Here is a 17,159-nt window from a genome sequence, read left to right on the forward strand (position 1 = left end):
GTGCGAGAAGTATTCATTCACTTAGCTTACTTACGAGGTGAGTCTTCTCACTATACTTACCAGGAGTGGTATCCTTATGTGATTAAGTTGTCTTATGTGCTTATCTGTGTATTGTAGTATTTTGCATTATGTCTTTGTGATTTATGCTGAATATTGTTGTTATGAGTTACTGAGTTGGGACCGGAGGGTCCCACTGAGACACATCAACTGGAGGGTCTTACTGAGTTATGGCCTAGAGTGGCTAACGATTTGTGTGTGGTATTTTGAGGAACTCACTAAGCTTTGTGCACACTTGTTCATGATTATGTTGAGGATTTTGGGATTTGACTTTTGTTGGGAATTTATGTTGACATTGAGACACTTATGGTTTTATGAAATATAATATATAAAGCTTGTGTGTTTTGGAATGAAAAATTTGGTTTAAAAATTTACGGTGTTACATTTCCGCTCTCATTCGGGCTAGGTATTTACCCTGAATGGAGGAGCAATTACTTGGAAAAGTTCCAAGCAGGAGACTGTAGCTTATTCAACATGCAAATCAGAGTACATAGCAGCAAGCGTAGCGGCGAAGGAGGCGATATGGATGAAGAACTTCATTGGAGACCTTGGAGTTGTACCAGCTATAAAGGAGCCTATGGCGATTTTCTATGACAGCAACAGTGCGGTTGCCTTAGCCAAGGAACCAAGGGATCATGGCAGATCCAGGCACATTGACAGAAAATATCACTTCATAAGACACAAGATAGAAGGACTCCTCGTAGCAAAGAGGGTATCGTCAGAAGAGAACCCAACAGATCCTCTTGCGAAGGGACTGAATAGGGTTAAGCATTTGCAGCATGCAAGGCGCATCGGGCTGAAAGACGATATTAGCTTTAATGATTAGATAGTTATTTGCAGCATGGAAGGCGCATCGGGCTGAAAGACAAATAGGGTTAAACTTGTTTATTTATGAGTAAAGTTACTATCTTGTGTCAATTATTTACTATTGTTTTAATTTTGCATGTTTTAACTTCTAGAATAATAAGATTATTCAAATTGTCCACAGTTTATCATACTTTGGAAGTAGGTATTGAATCAAGACTATCATGAATTTGGCTTGTAGATTGTCTGAAATGGTTAGACATTGCTATGACATTCATGAGTGCACATAAGTTTTGAGTATTGGATTAAACCCTTCCAAGTGTTAGTGGTGATTTGTGATTCCACTTGAGACATTCACACTATTCGTGATAGGCTCTTAAAGCTCCAAGCAACAAGCTACAACAAAAGGTATGTTATCTAACTTGTTTTATTACCCAAGTATCAAAGTTTTGTATGCTAGCTAGGGTAATACCTTGGAAAATGAAAGTTTTCATGTATAATAGAGAAAACATAGATCCAAGGTATTTATGGCTGCATGTACACCTTAGGAGTGTTAGAATGCTCAAAACCTTTCAGTGGTATCAATGCCTACGCTTGTTTTCAGTTATACTTGATGCTACATGCTTGGAAGTGCTTTAAAAATTAAAAATTAGTTGTCTGGACAGTGGACTCGCTGAGTCCACTGATGGACTCACCGAGTTCCTTCACAATCCTAACCAGCTCGCCGAGTTGGTTCATACACTCGACGAGTTGGAGCCCCTGAGTTACATGTACACATTAGGAGTGTTAGAATGCTCAAAACCCTTCAAACACAACTAGCCTTATATAATATGATCAAGTTGGTTATTACATGCAAGGTAATGAACAAACATGGGACATCATCCAACATGGTAGGGACAAGAATGTTGGAGGTTGACTTTTAACCTCCTTGCCTTGATAACCAACGGTTTTAAGGACAAAAAAGGTCCATTGTATTTTCTAGTTTGTTGTTTAGTCACTTAATTAACTAGCTAGTCTGTTAATCTTTGGTGAAAGTGTCCAAAACTTTGTACATCACTTATATATCATACCGTATGATATAATAACTAGTAATACTCTCTTATAATTATTATTTTCTCAAAACAATAATTATTCCCTAATTATTATAAAAGAATTGATATTATTTATTAATAATCATATTAATAACAAATATACAAAATGTGTCAGCTTGATAAAGGTGTGACCCTATAGGATCATAAATTATTAGCAATATCACCCTATAATGACTCTTGGGCATATAGATCCAACAAATATAAGGTATTGATTTTTAAAGACTAAATATTGAAATTACTAAATGAAACTTTGTTAAATTCTGTTGATAACTATTAATAATTTTACACCCTGCAAAACCTCCCTCTTGTTAAGTTTCAAGAGACAATAACATTTGATGGTTATAATTTCTATAAGTGGTATAATATCTTGAGGTTCTACCTTTAAGATAAATAGAAGTTATATATACTAAAAGATCCCATACCTGAGTAACCCCTGCAACCAGTTAGTCTGATCATGATACTTTGGTGGAAGTATTATTGTAATGATGTTGATGTGTCTCACATCATACTAGAGTGATTAACCATGACTTGCAGAAAGTCTTGGATAATTATGAAACATATCAGATCTCTCATCAAGTAAAGCAAATATTCAATCAGAACACTAGAAATAGCGTCAAGTCTATTCAATAATTGAGTAAAAGGAAGTCTAAGAGATTGTGCACTCATATAGACTAATAGTTCAGTTTAGGGAAATATAGCATAAACCCAGAAATAGAGAAAGGACTAAATGATTAGTTTTGTTTCTATTGTGGAAGAAACTAGACACCAAAGGATGAATTGTTCCTCTCATCTCATCTAATCAAGTTGAAAAGTCTTACTTGGACAAGACTTCAGATATCTATATGATAGAACTATTTATTTTCCATCATTCACTTGAGTATGTAATACTTCATGTGACACTAATAATTGATATTATGTATTGATGATTTGAAGAAATAATCAACTGATTATAAACGAATGGTATTTCGTGTTGAAGATATAACAAGTGTTGTTATAGTCTTTTATTTAAACAATAGATGTATTGTACCTATCATTATAGGGACATGTAACAATTCTAATTCATGAATAAATCTAGATTTACTTATCGTTTAATGGATGTTCACATTCATGTTCTGAAACGATGTATTCTATGTTAAAGAATATTTTCTCATAATGTTATTTATGAAGTAAATCTATAATCTTTCATTAAATAAATAGTTCTAATCATAACACCTATATAATCAAATGATATTTGATTGGAACTTATCTATATCATAATCATCATGACAATATAAATACGAAATACATATACCAACTTCAAAATGATGGAATTTTTTAAGGCAGATGAGCTTGATTCATTTGATATATGTGAATCCTATTTATATGGGAAGATGATTCACAAGTGTCTTTATGTATTAGTAGTTAAAGAACAAAAGGCTTGACAAAGAGTTATACATAAGTGATGTATGTAATCGTTTTAAATCCATGAATAGATTTGTTGATAGATGTTTATTCAATTTCACAGACGACTTTTATTCATCGTTGATGAAACCTTTTGATTTGATCAAATTTTTCATAGTGAAGATTGAAATAAAAGTTAATGAGATCATCATTAACTTTTCGTTGTGATAAAGAAAATGAGTCAATGTAGACCAAGTTTTCTTGGAACATCTTAGGATTTGTGAAATTGATTCACAACTCATTCTGAAAAAAAAAACACCCACTTGTCATTAGTATGGTTCTTGTGGCACAGGATCACCTGGTCACTTAGATCTATCTTTTGATATTCGAGGTAGCCTTCATATTCTCTAGTGGGATAGGGTCACCTAGCCACTAGTTGAATGTCGATAGTACAAGTTTTTAGAGAGGATAAAACATAGACCTTGCAATCTATTATATGATGTTTTAAGGAACTATTTACTTTATAAGTTTTTGGAATTATGCTCACTACAACAAATATATATTGAATATATATTTTCCAACCAAACAAATGGATTAAATACTTACATTAGAATATATATATATATATATATATATATATATATATATATATATATATATATATATATGTAATGGTTTATCCTTATCTAAAATGTATGAAGTTGTAAATCTTATGTTAGACAATAATCTTAACTACTCTAGCATCTACAAATTCCATTTATGTAGACTATCCTAAATGATTGTTTAGGATGAAGTCTCTACTAACTCCACTAATTGTCATTCCATAATACAAGTACTTAGAAAGTTCTTTTTCTAAGTGGGAGCAATTTGGAACATTAAGAGCTAAAGATCCATAAGATAAATGCACTATAGTTTAGAACTAGCAAGTTTTCAACTATTGTTGAATCTGATCAATAGTTGATCAGAAACTAATAAAACACATAGAGATGCATTCTGTATGATTATCAAGTATGGGCTTGATTAATCTTCATCGATATAGTTTGACTATAAAGAGTAAGTGAGTTTTCAAGAGAGAAAACATACATGATTGAAAATCTTTTCAGATTTAAACTAACATCTCAAAGTAAGAATCTTCTTTCTTATAAGATAACTACATAGTGTGATTTAATTATGAATCTAGATAACTCTTGTATTTTTCTACAAAGCTAGTGGGAGCATAGTAACATTCCTAATGTTATATGTAGTCGACATGTTAATTCATGGAATAAGGATCTATATAGATAGATCATGGCAACTTAAAGGATTAAGTAAAATTGCATTAATTGTCAAGGATCTTAAAGGAGCTTAAGATAAAGGACTCTAAGAGAGTCATCTTGTCAAATACCATATGACATGATTTTTAGCAAAATCCTAGTGCAAATGTTTTTGAACTAGATAATATGATTGTATTCCGTATGCTGATGAAATTTGATTAATCATATATGTCATGATTATGCATAAAGGCCAAAAAATTTGTATGCTTAGAGCATAACGAATGATACCAGTATAATCTGATAATAAGTCATTGTGTGACTTATAGGAATATTCCAAAGTACTAGAGAAAACTAGATAAATATTCCTAGTCTACAGAGTATTTAAAAGAAAGCTATGTTTAAAGATGTTATACATGTGCAAAATTTTCAAATAGATTAAGATGACTCTCAGTCACAATTGGGCGTGTTCTCATTATGAATGAAGAGATAGTTACATGGATAGTGGTTCCAAGTAGATTTTAATTACAGTTAGACATCATAGTTAGAGTACCTCGTGGTTTGGAGAACCACATACAAAGATGTTTAATGTATAGTTTATTATGACTATGAGTAATCCCATTACGCAAGTATTGGTATCTAAGTCATATTCAAACATATAATTCATTCTTAATAGTTTTTATTTATATATGAGTTATATATATGTAACACCGTAAAAATTTAAACAATTTTTTTCACATTTCCATTCATAATTATTATAAAAATCTCAATGTATCACATCTCAATTGATAAAACATATCCCAAGATCAAAAGAACATATAAAACTCCGCGTGTGTGTACGGATCAAGCCAGCACCTTCCCGCGATCGTCACTAGTACCTAAAACACATAACACAGAACACTGTAAGCATAAATGCTTAGTGAGTTCCCCAAAATACCACATATAACACATATTAGCCACTCGAGGCTATAACTCTGTGGGTCCTTGGGCCCTAACTCTGTGGACCCTCTGGTCCTAGCTCTGTGGACCTTCCGGTCCTAATCTGATATATGCACAGCATAAATCACATAGAAATAATGTGGTGCAACACATCACATAGATAGCATACAATAACTCTATCACATGGATCTAATTACCACTCAAGGCAAAGTTTAGTGAGAAGACCCACCTTGGGTGTCTCGGTAAATCTCTGACTCGGTAAAATCTGGTCTAACCTCCGCCTAATCACATGGAATAAACACCCTAATCAATACCACTCTCAAAGGCTAGACTAAGCTCTCTCTTGGCACTATCAGAAGGGTAAAAGACCATTATACCCCTCTCATGGCTCAACGACCTAAATATTTACCAAACCCTAAAAGTCAACAAAAGTCAACCCTCTCCGGGTTACGCTGCGCGTACCAAACCTGTATGCTGGGCGTACTCGGCAACCTCACAGAAACGGGGGAACGCAACCCCTACACTCCGCGTGCTGGGATTACGCCCAACGTAACTCCCAGTTTTAATTTTTCCTTGATTTTTGGGTCTTAATCAGTTAAGACTTGCGTCCAAATTCCAGATCTGACTTCTCTAATACGACTTAATCCATAAAGTCGGTGACTTTAAGCCTTTGCATGGCTGTGGAAGTCACCAACACCCAAACCACTCCATTTCCAACCTTTAAAGGTCCATATCTCATGCATGAACAACTTTTAACAACCAAGACTGGATTTTTATCACATAACAACCCTAAATGAGCTAGCATGGGACAGATCTCGGCTTCCAAGAACTCAACAACTCATAAAGCCATAAACTTGGGGGACAAAAACCCTAAAACATCCTTCTTATGAAACAAACAGAAAAGATGGAAAGCATGAAGCTTTATACCTCAAACTGGAGCTTTTCCCACTGCTAAACTTGGATCTACAAGCTTGAGCTCTAACTCTTCCTCTTCCAAAGCTTTTCACTTTACTCCAATGGCTAAGAACACACCAACAAGCTCTCCAAGGCACTTCCTTGCTATTTGAACGAGATCTAGGGTTTTGAGAAGATAAGACTCTGGAGAAAGGTGGCCAACAAAGGGTCATAAGGTTCTTTAAATAGGGAGGCTCAAAGGATTAGGGTTCCTTTTCTGGGTTGGGTACGCCCCGCGTACCTGGCAATCCTTCACGATCAAAACGCGGACAAGTACGCTGAGCGTACACCCCAGTACGCCCCGCGTACCTGTCAACCAAGCATCTTCTTAACAAGGGCTAAATATGACTATTACTCGAAGAAGAAGGTTCACAAGGTATACCTAATTTTTGAGATGTTACAATATATAAAACTGAAAAGGATTGTATTCGCAAAGTTCACACAAATCAAGTTTCTCAAATCTACTTAACAAAGCTGCTTCATTAGCTAAAGCATGAAAGTCAAGCTGGTGCTATAGAGCATTGTTGATACAAGTACATGTATTTGATTGAAATTTAGTATTTGGATATTGGAACAATAAAGCAACATATATTGTAATGAATGATATATTGGATACGAGTCTTTCATTAAATAATTGTTATGTTCTATATTAGCATGTTTAAATCCTTGAATAATTAGGTTATTCTAAATGCCCATAGTCGTTCATAGTTGTGGGAGCATCTATGAGGTAAGAATAATATGATTGGATTGGTGGATTCTCATAGAGATGAGAATGGAAAAGAGCTGCTACCAACTTCATAGGTACTTGATTTGGAGAATAAGTATTGGACTTGACCCACATCAAAACCACTTTATGGATCGTAGTCAAGAGTGATGTTTTGATCAATGTTGTATCTTTTTAATCTTAGACCTGAGATACATATCTTTTTGAAGTGGAGGGATTGTTGTGCTTAGACATGGTTTAACGTTGTTTCATAAAAAGCAGTCATAAGGGCCATCGTTGGGTATGACATGAACTGTATTGATGGGCGTATGTAGTCAAGATGATCTTTGTATTATTAGACCTGAGATGCATATTTGGGACTTGAAGTGTAGGAAATGTTGTGCTATGACACTGTTTAACGTTGTTTCGTAAAAGGCAGTCATAAGGGCCATCGTTGGGTATGACATGAACTACATTGATGGGCGTATGTAGTCAAGATGGGATTTGTCCTTCTTATTCGTTGAGAGCATGACATCTAAGGCCTTAGTTAAAGTTGAACAGTAAATGAGATTGATCGTGATCCATATCTCATGTTTGAAATGATGTTTGAGACAACGGAATAATTGATACTACACCATAGTAACAATTGTAACTTAGAGCTTCTGGAATTGGCTGTTGATGAAATGGCACCCTTCATATGTTGTTAGGGGCAGTAGCCCATTGTTAGACGTCAGCTTCTGTCTATGTCATTCTATAATGAATCTTGTGCAAGTGGGAGATTGTTGAATCTATATGCCCAAAAATCATTATGGAGTGATATTGCTAATAATATATAATCCTATAGGGTCACACCTTTATCAAGTTGGCACATTTTATATATTTATTATTAATATGATTATTAATAAATAATATCGATTCTAGTATTTTAATTAGGGAATAATTATTGTTTTGTGAAAATAATAATTATAAGAGAGTACTACTAGTTATTATTTCATATGGTATGAATTAATAAGTCATGCACCATATTTTGGACTAGTTTGATTCTTTTGTCTTTTACCTAAAGACACAATTTATATTTTATAAACTTGGAGTTTATAAAAAAATAAAGAATCTTACTTTTTAAAAGGCATAATGATGGTGCAGGAGGTTGCTTTTTCAACCTTCCACATTTTGTCTCTCATGCTTCTAAAGGCTACCATTACTTTGGATTATTTTAATGGGTAGGCCTTACTTTTCATGCGCTATATAAGTGATGCATAAGGCTTGCATTTTTGCAAGAGTGAAGCTCTTCTTCTTCCTTTCTTTCTCTCTAAAAATGTAGGTTTTCTACTCCTCTCCCTCTCTCTCTCTCTCTCTTTTGAAGTTAGTTTGGTGGCTTAGAAGACCTTTGAGTTGTTCCTTTTAGTGCTTAATTGAGTTAAGCACTTAAAGGCTTTAGACACTCAAGAATACAAGAAGGAACTAGCATTCCAAGTGCCTTACTCTTGATGGTGGATACTTGTAGAGAAGATCATACATTTTTATCTTTTGTTATCTTCATCAACACCCCAAAACCAAGTAGGTTCAAAGGCTTCAAACGTTATCTCTAAAACATTCTATGGTTGGTTTTATTTCATTCTAACCTCTACAAATGGATACATGATGGTTCCGTTTTGTTATGAACTAAAAATAAACTTGTTATTTTTAAAGTCTTCCGTCGCCGGTTTTTGTGAAAAAACAAACTTTTATTTCGTATCAAAACCCAACACCATACACAAGGTACATTGATTGCATCATCTAAAATAAGTAGGTAGTCAATCCGATGTAGCAATAAGATCAATTATATAAATATTAGATACAAAATTACGTCAAAAACCACACAAGATCTAGGCAAAATTAAGAGAAATAGCGGTTACAGTGGTATAAGTAATGGAGGTGACAATGGTGGGGTCGACTGGTGTCAGAGGTGGTGGTAGTGGTGGTGGCGGTGGCGGTTACGGTGGTGGGGATGGTGGCGGAGGAGAAAGGAACGGGTGGCACTATGTAATCATTTATGATTACACCAGACCTGTTGCGTCGGTACGCCGAAGGGTTAGAGCGGCAGATGTGAAATACGTGGCTGAGGTTGAATCTCGAGATCTCTATTTTATTTTTAATCTCAACGGAACCTACCTCTATATATATATATATATATATATATATATATATATATATATATATATATATATATATATATATAGGGATGAGAAATTGGGCCGAAAACCCGAACCGAACCGAGAACCGAACCGAACCGAACCGAATTAGACCCGAATAAGCAATTCGATTCGGTTTTCGGGTATCTATATATGGCTTATTCGGTTTTCGGGTTATTCGGTCCGGGTTACTCGAATAAGGGGTTATTCGGTCCAAAAAACCGAACCGAATATGAAGAGTCTTTTTTTTTCCCTTGCGTGAGTCGATTATACGTATTCGGTTCTGTCGAGTCGACTATCCTAATTCATACCAAAAAACCAAATACAATTACACCAAAATCGAATATCCTAATCCTATTACACCGAATCAAGTTTGTTGAAATTCGATATTGATGATTTGCGCCAATTCGTTTGATCGACATTCGACAGCTAATCCTTCCGATTTTTTTTGATCGACAATTGACAATTTCAACATACGCAATTGATCGACAATTGGTTCTTGTCAAGATCGACAATTGATTATCGACGCCAACTTCTTGATGCCGACAGCTTTGCCTTTGATCGACATTAGGTTTTGATCGACTTCCCTGCTTCAAACTTCTGTGAATCGTATCCTCATATTGTTTTCTAGTTTCTACTGTGATTAAACTCCATTCAATTCATGGAAAATTGGGTTCCAAATCAAGAAACACAAGTAAGTATTTGTATCTTAATCTACTACTCAATGTCTCAGTCTTTCAAAGTGTTATTATGTATGTTACTCATTGAAAATTGGATGTGTTAATCTACTACTTAATCTTTCAATGTGATATTAACAGTTAACTTTTTTCTATAAGTCCAAGCAATGGGGACTTTGACCTTGAATGAGAACCTTGAATAAGAGAATTTAATGAAAATAACCATATATGTTGTTTTACTTGTGTCATTCCATATTGATGAATTTATTTAAATGTTATTATGCTTTAGATGTATGATGAATCTATTTTGATATTATGTTTTAGATTGATGATGAGGATGTGTTTGTTGATAACACACAAGTTGAAGGAACAAGTCAAGCAACAAACCCGAAGAAAAGGAAATATACCCAAAGGGCGGCTTGTTAGAACGACTATGATGTTGTTCATATTGACAAAGTTAGACATAGCAAATGCAAAAAATGTGGAACTTTGCTCAAAACCGAATCCGGCGCAAACGGTACGTCTAGTATGATTAAACATACGAAAAGATGTAAAATGAACCCAAAAAATTTAGAAAAAAAACTAGAAAACCAAACCACTTTAAATTTCAAAAAAAAAATGAAAACGGACAGAATAGTATTGGGACTTGGAAGCATGATGAGAAAAGAATAAAAAAAGCTTTGTTAAACTTATTTGTAGTTGGAGAATTACCGTTCAAGTTTGTAGAGAACGAATCATTTATTGAGTATACAAATGCATTGAACGGGAAAGCAATTTTGCCATGTAGAACCACAATTTCAAATAGAGTTACCGATTACTTTCTTGAAGAAAAGGCTAAGTTATTTAAGTTCTTTAATAATCCCCTAAGTAATGTGCATTTTACGACCGACGTTGGACAAGCTCATGTCAAAGGTCGAGCTATATGGTGGTCACGGCCCACTTTATTGATGAAGATTGGGTCATGCATAAAAGGATTATCAACTTTAAATCTCTAGATAGTCATAAGGGAGAAGACATTGGGCGCACGTTGTTGACTTGTCTTCAAGAGTGGGGTATCAATAACGTAATGACCATAACCGTTGACAATGCTAGTGCAAATGACAAAGCAATCGAAATTCTAATGAAAAAGCTACCAAACTTGTATGATGGGGGGAAACAATTACACGTAAGGTGTATGGCCCACATCCTTAACCTTATTGTTAGGGATGGGTTTGATCAACATCAATCTAGTATCAAGTGCATGCAAAAGGCCGTTAAATATATTAGGAATTCTACACAACGGATTCAAAGGTTCAAAGAATGCATGAAAGAGCTAAATGTGGAATTCAAAAAGTTTTTGTGCAATGATAGCCCAACTCGATGGAACTCCACATATGAGTTATTGAAGATTGCAGTGGAGTTGGAGAAGGTTTTTGGCATGTTTGAAGTCAAAGATAATTTCGTATTCCATTCCATTGTTCTTTTTTTTGTAATTTTATATTTCAACATTTTTACAAATTTTTAGCCAACTTTGAAGAGTCATAACGTCTTCGTTATTTGTCCGATTAGCCCGATTTTTATTCCAGCTTGTAGTTTACAATTTGAACTACAATTTACACTATTTATACGCGTTATTTGGTTGTATATTCAGTGAGTTATAGGCCTCTAAACATTGGATATTAAATCTGAGTTTTTCTGTTTCAGCGTTTTTCCAAAATTTTAGCCAAATTTGAAGAGTCATAACGTCTTCGTTATTTGTCCGATTAGCCCGATTTTTTTTCCAGCTTGTAGTTTACAATTTGAAATACAGTTTACACTATTTATACGCGTTATTTGGTTGTATATTCAGTGAGTTATAGGCCTCTAAACATTGGATATTAAATCTGAGTTTTTCTGTTTCAGCATTTTTCCAAAATTTTAGCCAACTTTGAAGAGTCATAACGTCTTCGTTATTTGTCCGATTAGCCCGATTTTTTTTCCAGCTTGTAGTTTACAATTTGAACTACAGTTTACACTATTTATACGCGTTATTTGGTTGTATATTCAGTGAGTTATAGGCCTCTAAACATTGGATATTAAATCTGAGTTTTTCTGTTTCAGCATTTTTCCAAAATTTTAGCCAACTTTGAAGAGTCATAACGTCTTCGTTATTTGTCCGATTAGCCCGATTTTTTTTCCAGCTTGTAGTTTACAATTTGAACTACAGTTTACACTATTTATACGCGTTATTTGGTTGTATATTCAGTGAGTTACAGGCTCCTAAATAAGAGGTATTAAAGCTGTTTTTTTTTACAAAAATAAATACTAACATTTACTTTATTGTAATAGATCTTACATTTGTTCGAGACGTTTTGACCCCCTCAAAAGAAGATTTCAACATTTGTAGAGCTATGGTTGGATTTCTTGAGAAATTCAAGGTGAAAACCGACATAGTATCGACGTCAACAAAACCGATGGCACATCGGTTTTTTGGAGAAATATGTGATGTATACAAACACATTAAGGAATGGGCGGCTAGTCCCCAATTTTGTTTGATCGGGAAGGAAATGATTGATAAATACGATAAGTATTGGGGCGATCTTGAAAAATTTAATGATTTTTTGTATTTTGCGGTCATATTAGATCCACGGTTCAAGTTTGATTTTCTTCAACAAGCTTTTGAGAAGTTGATTAAGTTGAAGAATCCACAAAAAGATCCTATGCTCAACTCGGAAGTCATTTTGAAGACTAAGGTCTTAATACGGGGTCTTCAACAAAGATTTGAGAATTTTTTTTATTTCTACAAATCAAAGTTTGACAATACCGACTCCTCTCAAAATCAAACACATGGTCATGAAGATGTAGTTGTGATTGATGATGAGAATGACTTCATGGGTGATTTAATAGTACAAACTGATTACCCATCAGCATCAATGGAAACGGAGTTGACACAATACCTAAACGAGCAGTCAGTTAAATACAATAAAGATTTTGATATTCTACTTTGGTGGAAACAAAATGCATCTCGTTACCCTATCGTATCCCGTATGGCGAAAGGTATAACTTTATTTTGTGTATACTTTTTTATATAATTATATTTTAACATTTTCTATGTTTATGCTGATAGATATTTTGGGACTGCAAATCTCTACCGTGGCGTCAGAGGCGGCGTTTAGTACAAACGGGCGGATATTAGATCCATATAGAACAAATTTATCTGCAAATATAGTAGAGGCTTTGGTTTGCACTCAAGATTGGGTAAGGAAATCAAGAAAGCAAATTGTGGACAACACTGATGAAATTTTGAAAGACGATGAGGTCGCGAAAGCTTTAGAAGAGACGATAAAGAACAGAGATGGAAAGGGAAAACAACCAATTAATATTCTCGAATAGTTAATTCGTGTTTGAAAAATGTTATTTTGGATATTGGATAAAAACTTAAGATTCATATTTTAATTTGGGTGTTGAATGTTTAATGTTTAACTTATATACTTATAGATAGATTTTTGGGTGTTTTGGATGTTTAATATTTAGTGTTTAATTTGTTTCTTTAAAAGATTTGTTATAAAATCATAAGCTACAAAAGTAATGCAAAATATTCAGGTTATTAGGGTTATTCGACTCCTTAATCATTTTGTACATGTTATTCGGGTTATATACTTATCAAATCATAAGCTTCAAAAGTAATACAAAATATTCGGGTTATTCGACGACAAAATATTCGGGTTATTCGGGTTACATGTTATTTGGGTTATTTGGGCCGAAACCGAACCGAACCGAATGACACCCGAACCGAACCGAACCCATATTGCTTATTTGGTTCGGTTTTCGGTTCATACAATTTGCCTTATTCGGTTTTCGGTTTATTCGGTTCGGTTCGGTTATATATATATATATATATATATATATATATATATATATATATATATATATATATATATATATATATATATATATATATATATATATATATATATTCAACTATGACCATAACATTACCACATTTTGTCATCGCCTGATTATTTGGTGAACAATACGACGAATAATTATTATTTCACACTAAGTCACACTATTTTGTTACTATCAACTAATACTTGACTATCATGTGTAAGGTCACAATTCCTAGTCAACTGTTGACAACTTTTAATGTCCCACTAAAGTTCTCCTCGTCATTGTTTAAGATCGGATAACTATCATTTAACACCTGATTCATATAAACCATGACTTTCATATAAACCATGACTTTCATATCAACTTGTAACATCCAAAAAAACTTAATATAAAATACACCCGTTTTTTTTTACTTTCAAGTTACATAACAACCTAATGTATGTTTATATTAATAAGTAGTTTACAAGTAATTATCAAAAAAATCATATACAATGAAACTATATATGGATCTGAGTTCGGTGTTACCATCCACCAAACACTTATTTTATCTATTGGCTACATCTTATCCTTATCAGGTTTAGTTGGTCCTAAAAGGCACAACAAGTAATGATTAAGCTATGCAATCTTAGGGGGTGTTTGGATTAGTATTTTAGTTTATTGCTTATAGCTTATTTGTGGTGGGAATAAGCAATAAGCATGGAAAGGGATGCTTATTAAAATTAGTTTATTTAGCTTAATAAGTTGGATTTTATCTAAACACTCAAATTAGCTTATTGTGGGAATAAGCAATAAGTACCTCTTTTTTTCCTATCCAAACACCCCCTTAGTGAGGAGGTGAGGCAGTTGGTGGTGATTTTGTGTAATCTGAAACTGAAATGTATGTTGTGGATTTTGTAAACCTTGGTTTTCACTCTCCCATATTTTGGATCTTCTCTTTCCTCCTCCAATTAGTCCCGATACACAATTCCCCTATGTTGTGTCCATCCCTTATCAAACGATGCCGAAATCACTTAATGGAGATTCGACACTTTTGAAGGTGTTAAGTCATAATCAAAATCAGAAGAATGCCGAGAAGATTGGAACTTTCTATGATCCGGTCTACTAGGAGATTGAATGTGCCGGAGCGATGGACGTGTTATGTTTAGGTGATTTTTATTTAGTTTCCATACAACTTTCATAAATAGTCTCTGAAACGATAGGTTTAATTATTTTATGTTAACAGGCAAAAGTCTTTTTTAGCTTAAATTTAACATAAAATTCTAAGAGTGTTAAAGGGCAAACCAACAATGTAAATTTTAAAAACTATATCGACGAGCCATGTTAAAAGTTAAAATAAACTATATAAGTGTGTAAACCATAAAAACCTAAACTGTAATTTACTCTTTTTAGGAAATCACTTTCGGTTGGTGTAGTTTTTTTATGTTAACTACAATTTTGATAACTTTAAGTTCAAGTTTTGAAATTTTTATATGGTTAAATTATAGTTTTGGCCTTAGTATTTTGCACGGTTTATATTTTAGGACCAACCTTTGAAATTTTTACATTGATAGTCACACAGTTGGCAAAAATTACACCCTTAGTACCTGAAGCTATTACGTAACATCATGCCTCTTCTCATAAATATTTTAAATTAACAATTTTACCCTATTTTTGTTTTTGGAAAAATGACTTATATGGGTAACTATAATCGTTAAAAAAATATTATTCAAGTTTGATGTGTCCCAAAAACATCATCCAGGTAAAACATTTGTACAAAAAAAAAAACACCAACGAAGTACATTCTTTGTTCAAATTTGACCTTTGGTAACCGGCAATTACCGGTAAAAAATAAGTAAAGGAAAAACAAAACAATAGGAAATGACTCAAAGAGGTAACTATATTTCAAAATCGTTTAAAAAACACCATCCAAGTTTTGTATGTTCAAAAAACATCATTCAAGTAAACTTTTTGTACAAAAAACACCAACAAACTATATGTTTTGTTCAAATATTACCCACCGGTAATTGGTTCTTACAGGTTAAATGATAACTTGGCTTAACTATTATGACATGGCATAATAAGGATTGACAAAACAATAAATGATATATTTCTCCTTTAAAAACCGATTTAGGGTTTCTTCATGAACGAATGACTTATTCTTCTCTTATGATTGCTCTTCTTCTTCTAAAGTGATGATCTTGAACTCAAGTCCAAAACCCTAACTCTTAACTTAAGGCAAAAAGGGCTCATTTACCCCTGCCTCAATGGGCCTCCCTCTCCCTAAGGCCCAAATCCATAAAAAAGCCCAAAAAGGCATCCAAGCCCAACTACAAGGCATATAAGGCCTAATATGGCCCAAGAACCCCCAACATGGCCTTAAGCCCAAAAAATGACCCGCTTCAATCAGGTGGGCCCGATGCCTAACTTAAACAAGTTCATTCATACGCCCAGCATATGTTGAAGCCTCTGCGATCTGGATTTTATGTAAGTACGCCCGGCGTACTCCTACGTACGCCCATCGTACTCGGCTAGGCTCAAGAACCGCCAATCTTCCGAAGGCCATAACTTCTTCATTCTAAGTCCAATTTCGTTTTTTATATCCACGTGAAGGAAACGAGAAGGTCTACAATGCTATCAACTCTCCCTTGCCATAAAAAATTTCTAACATAAACCCATTCATAAAGGCTCAAACTAATACTTACTGATATGCCCTTGGGCTCAAACACAAAACGAACACTCGGTCCCTACAACCTACATTATCCATCACCAAATGGGTGTTACAGACACCACGACTTGTTACGAACGAATATAAATTCAAATACATCGTACACAAGTATCGGAACCATATCCTAGGAAACATGCAAAAGTAATGGTACGAAACAATAAAATAACAAGGAAAGGACAATAGACGTGCCTTTGTGTAGACCGGATAATAAATAAAGGACCGGTCAAGACTATAAACTCTTCTAACAATGAGAAGCTTATAAATACCCCAAATTAGATTGCGATTTCGTTTCGGAAGGCCATAACCCTCGGTTGGACCTTGGAATGACGGAATCTAACTTAGCATTAAGGTAACACTAAGAATTGCAAGCTAAAGGCCATAACCCTCGATATGGCTGTCTAATGCCTAAATTAGCTCCCGTAGATATAAAGAATGACGAAATCACACTTAGAATGAAGAAGTTATTGCCTTCGGAAGATTGGCGGTTCTTAACCCTAACCGAGTACGTTGGGCGTAATGGCTCGACATCCGGATCGCAAAGGCTTCAACATATGATGGGAATATGCACAGACTTGTTTAA

The sequence above is a fragment of the Lactuca sativa genome, chromosome 2, assembly GCF_002870075.4.
Source record: "Lactuca sativa cultivar Salinas chromosome 2, Lsat_Salinas_v11, whole genome shotgun sequence".
NCBI classification, from domain to species: Eukaryota; Viridiplantae; Streptophyta; class Magnoliopsida; order Asterales; family Asteraceae; genus Lactuca; species Lactuca sativa.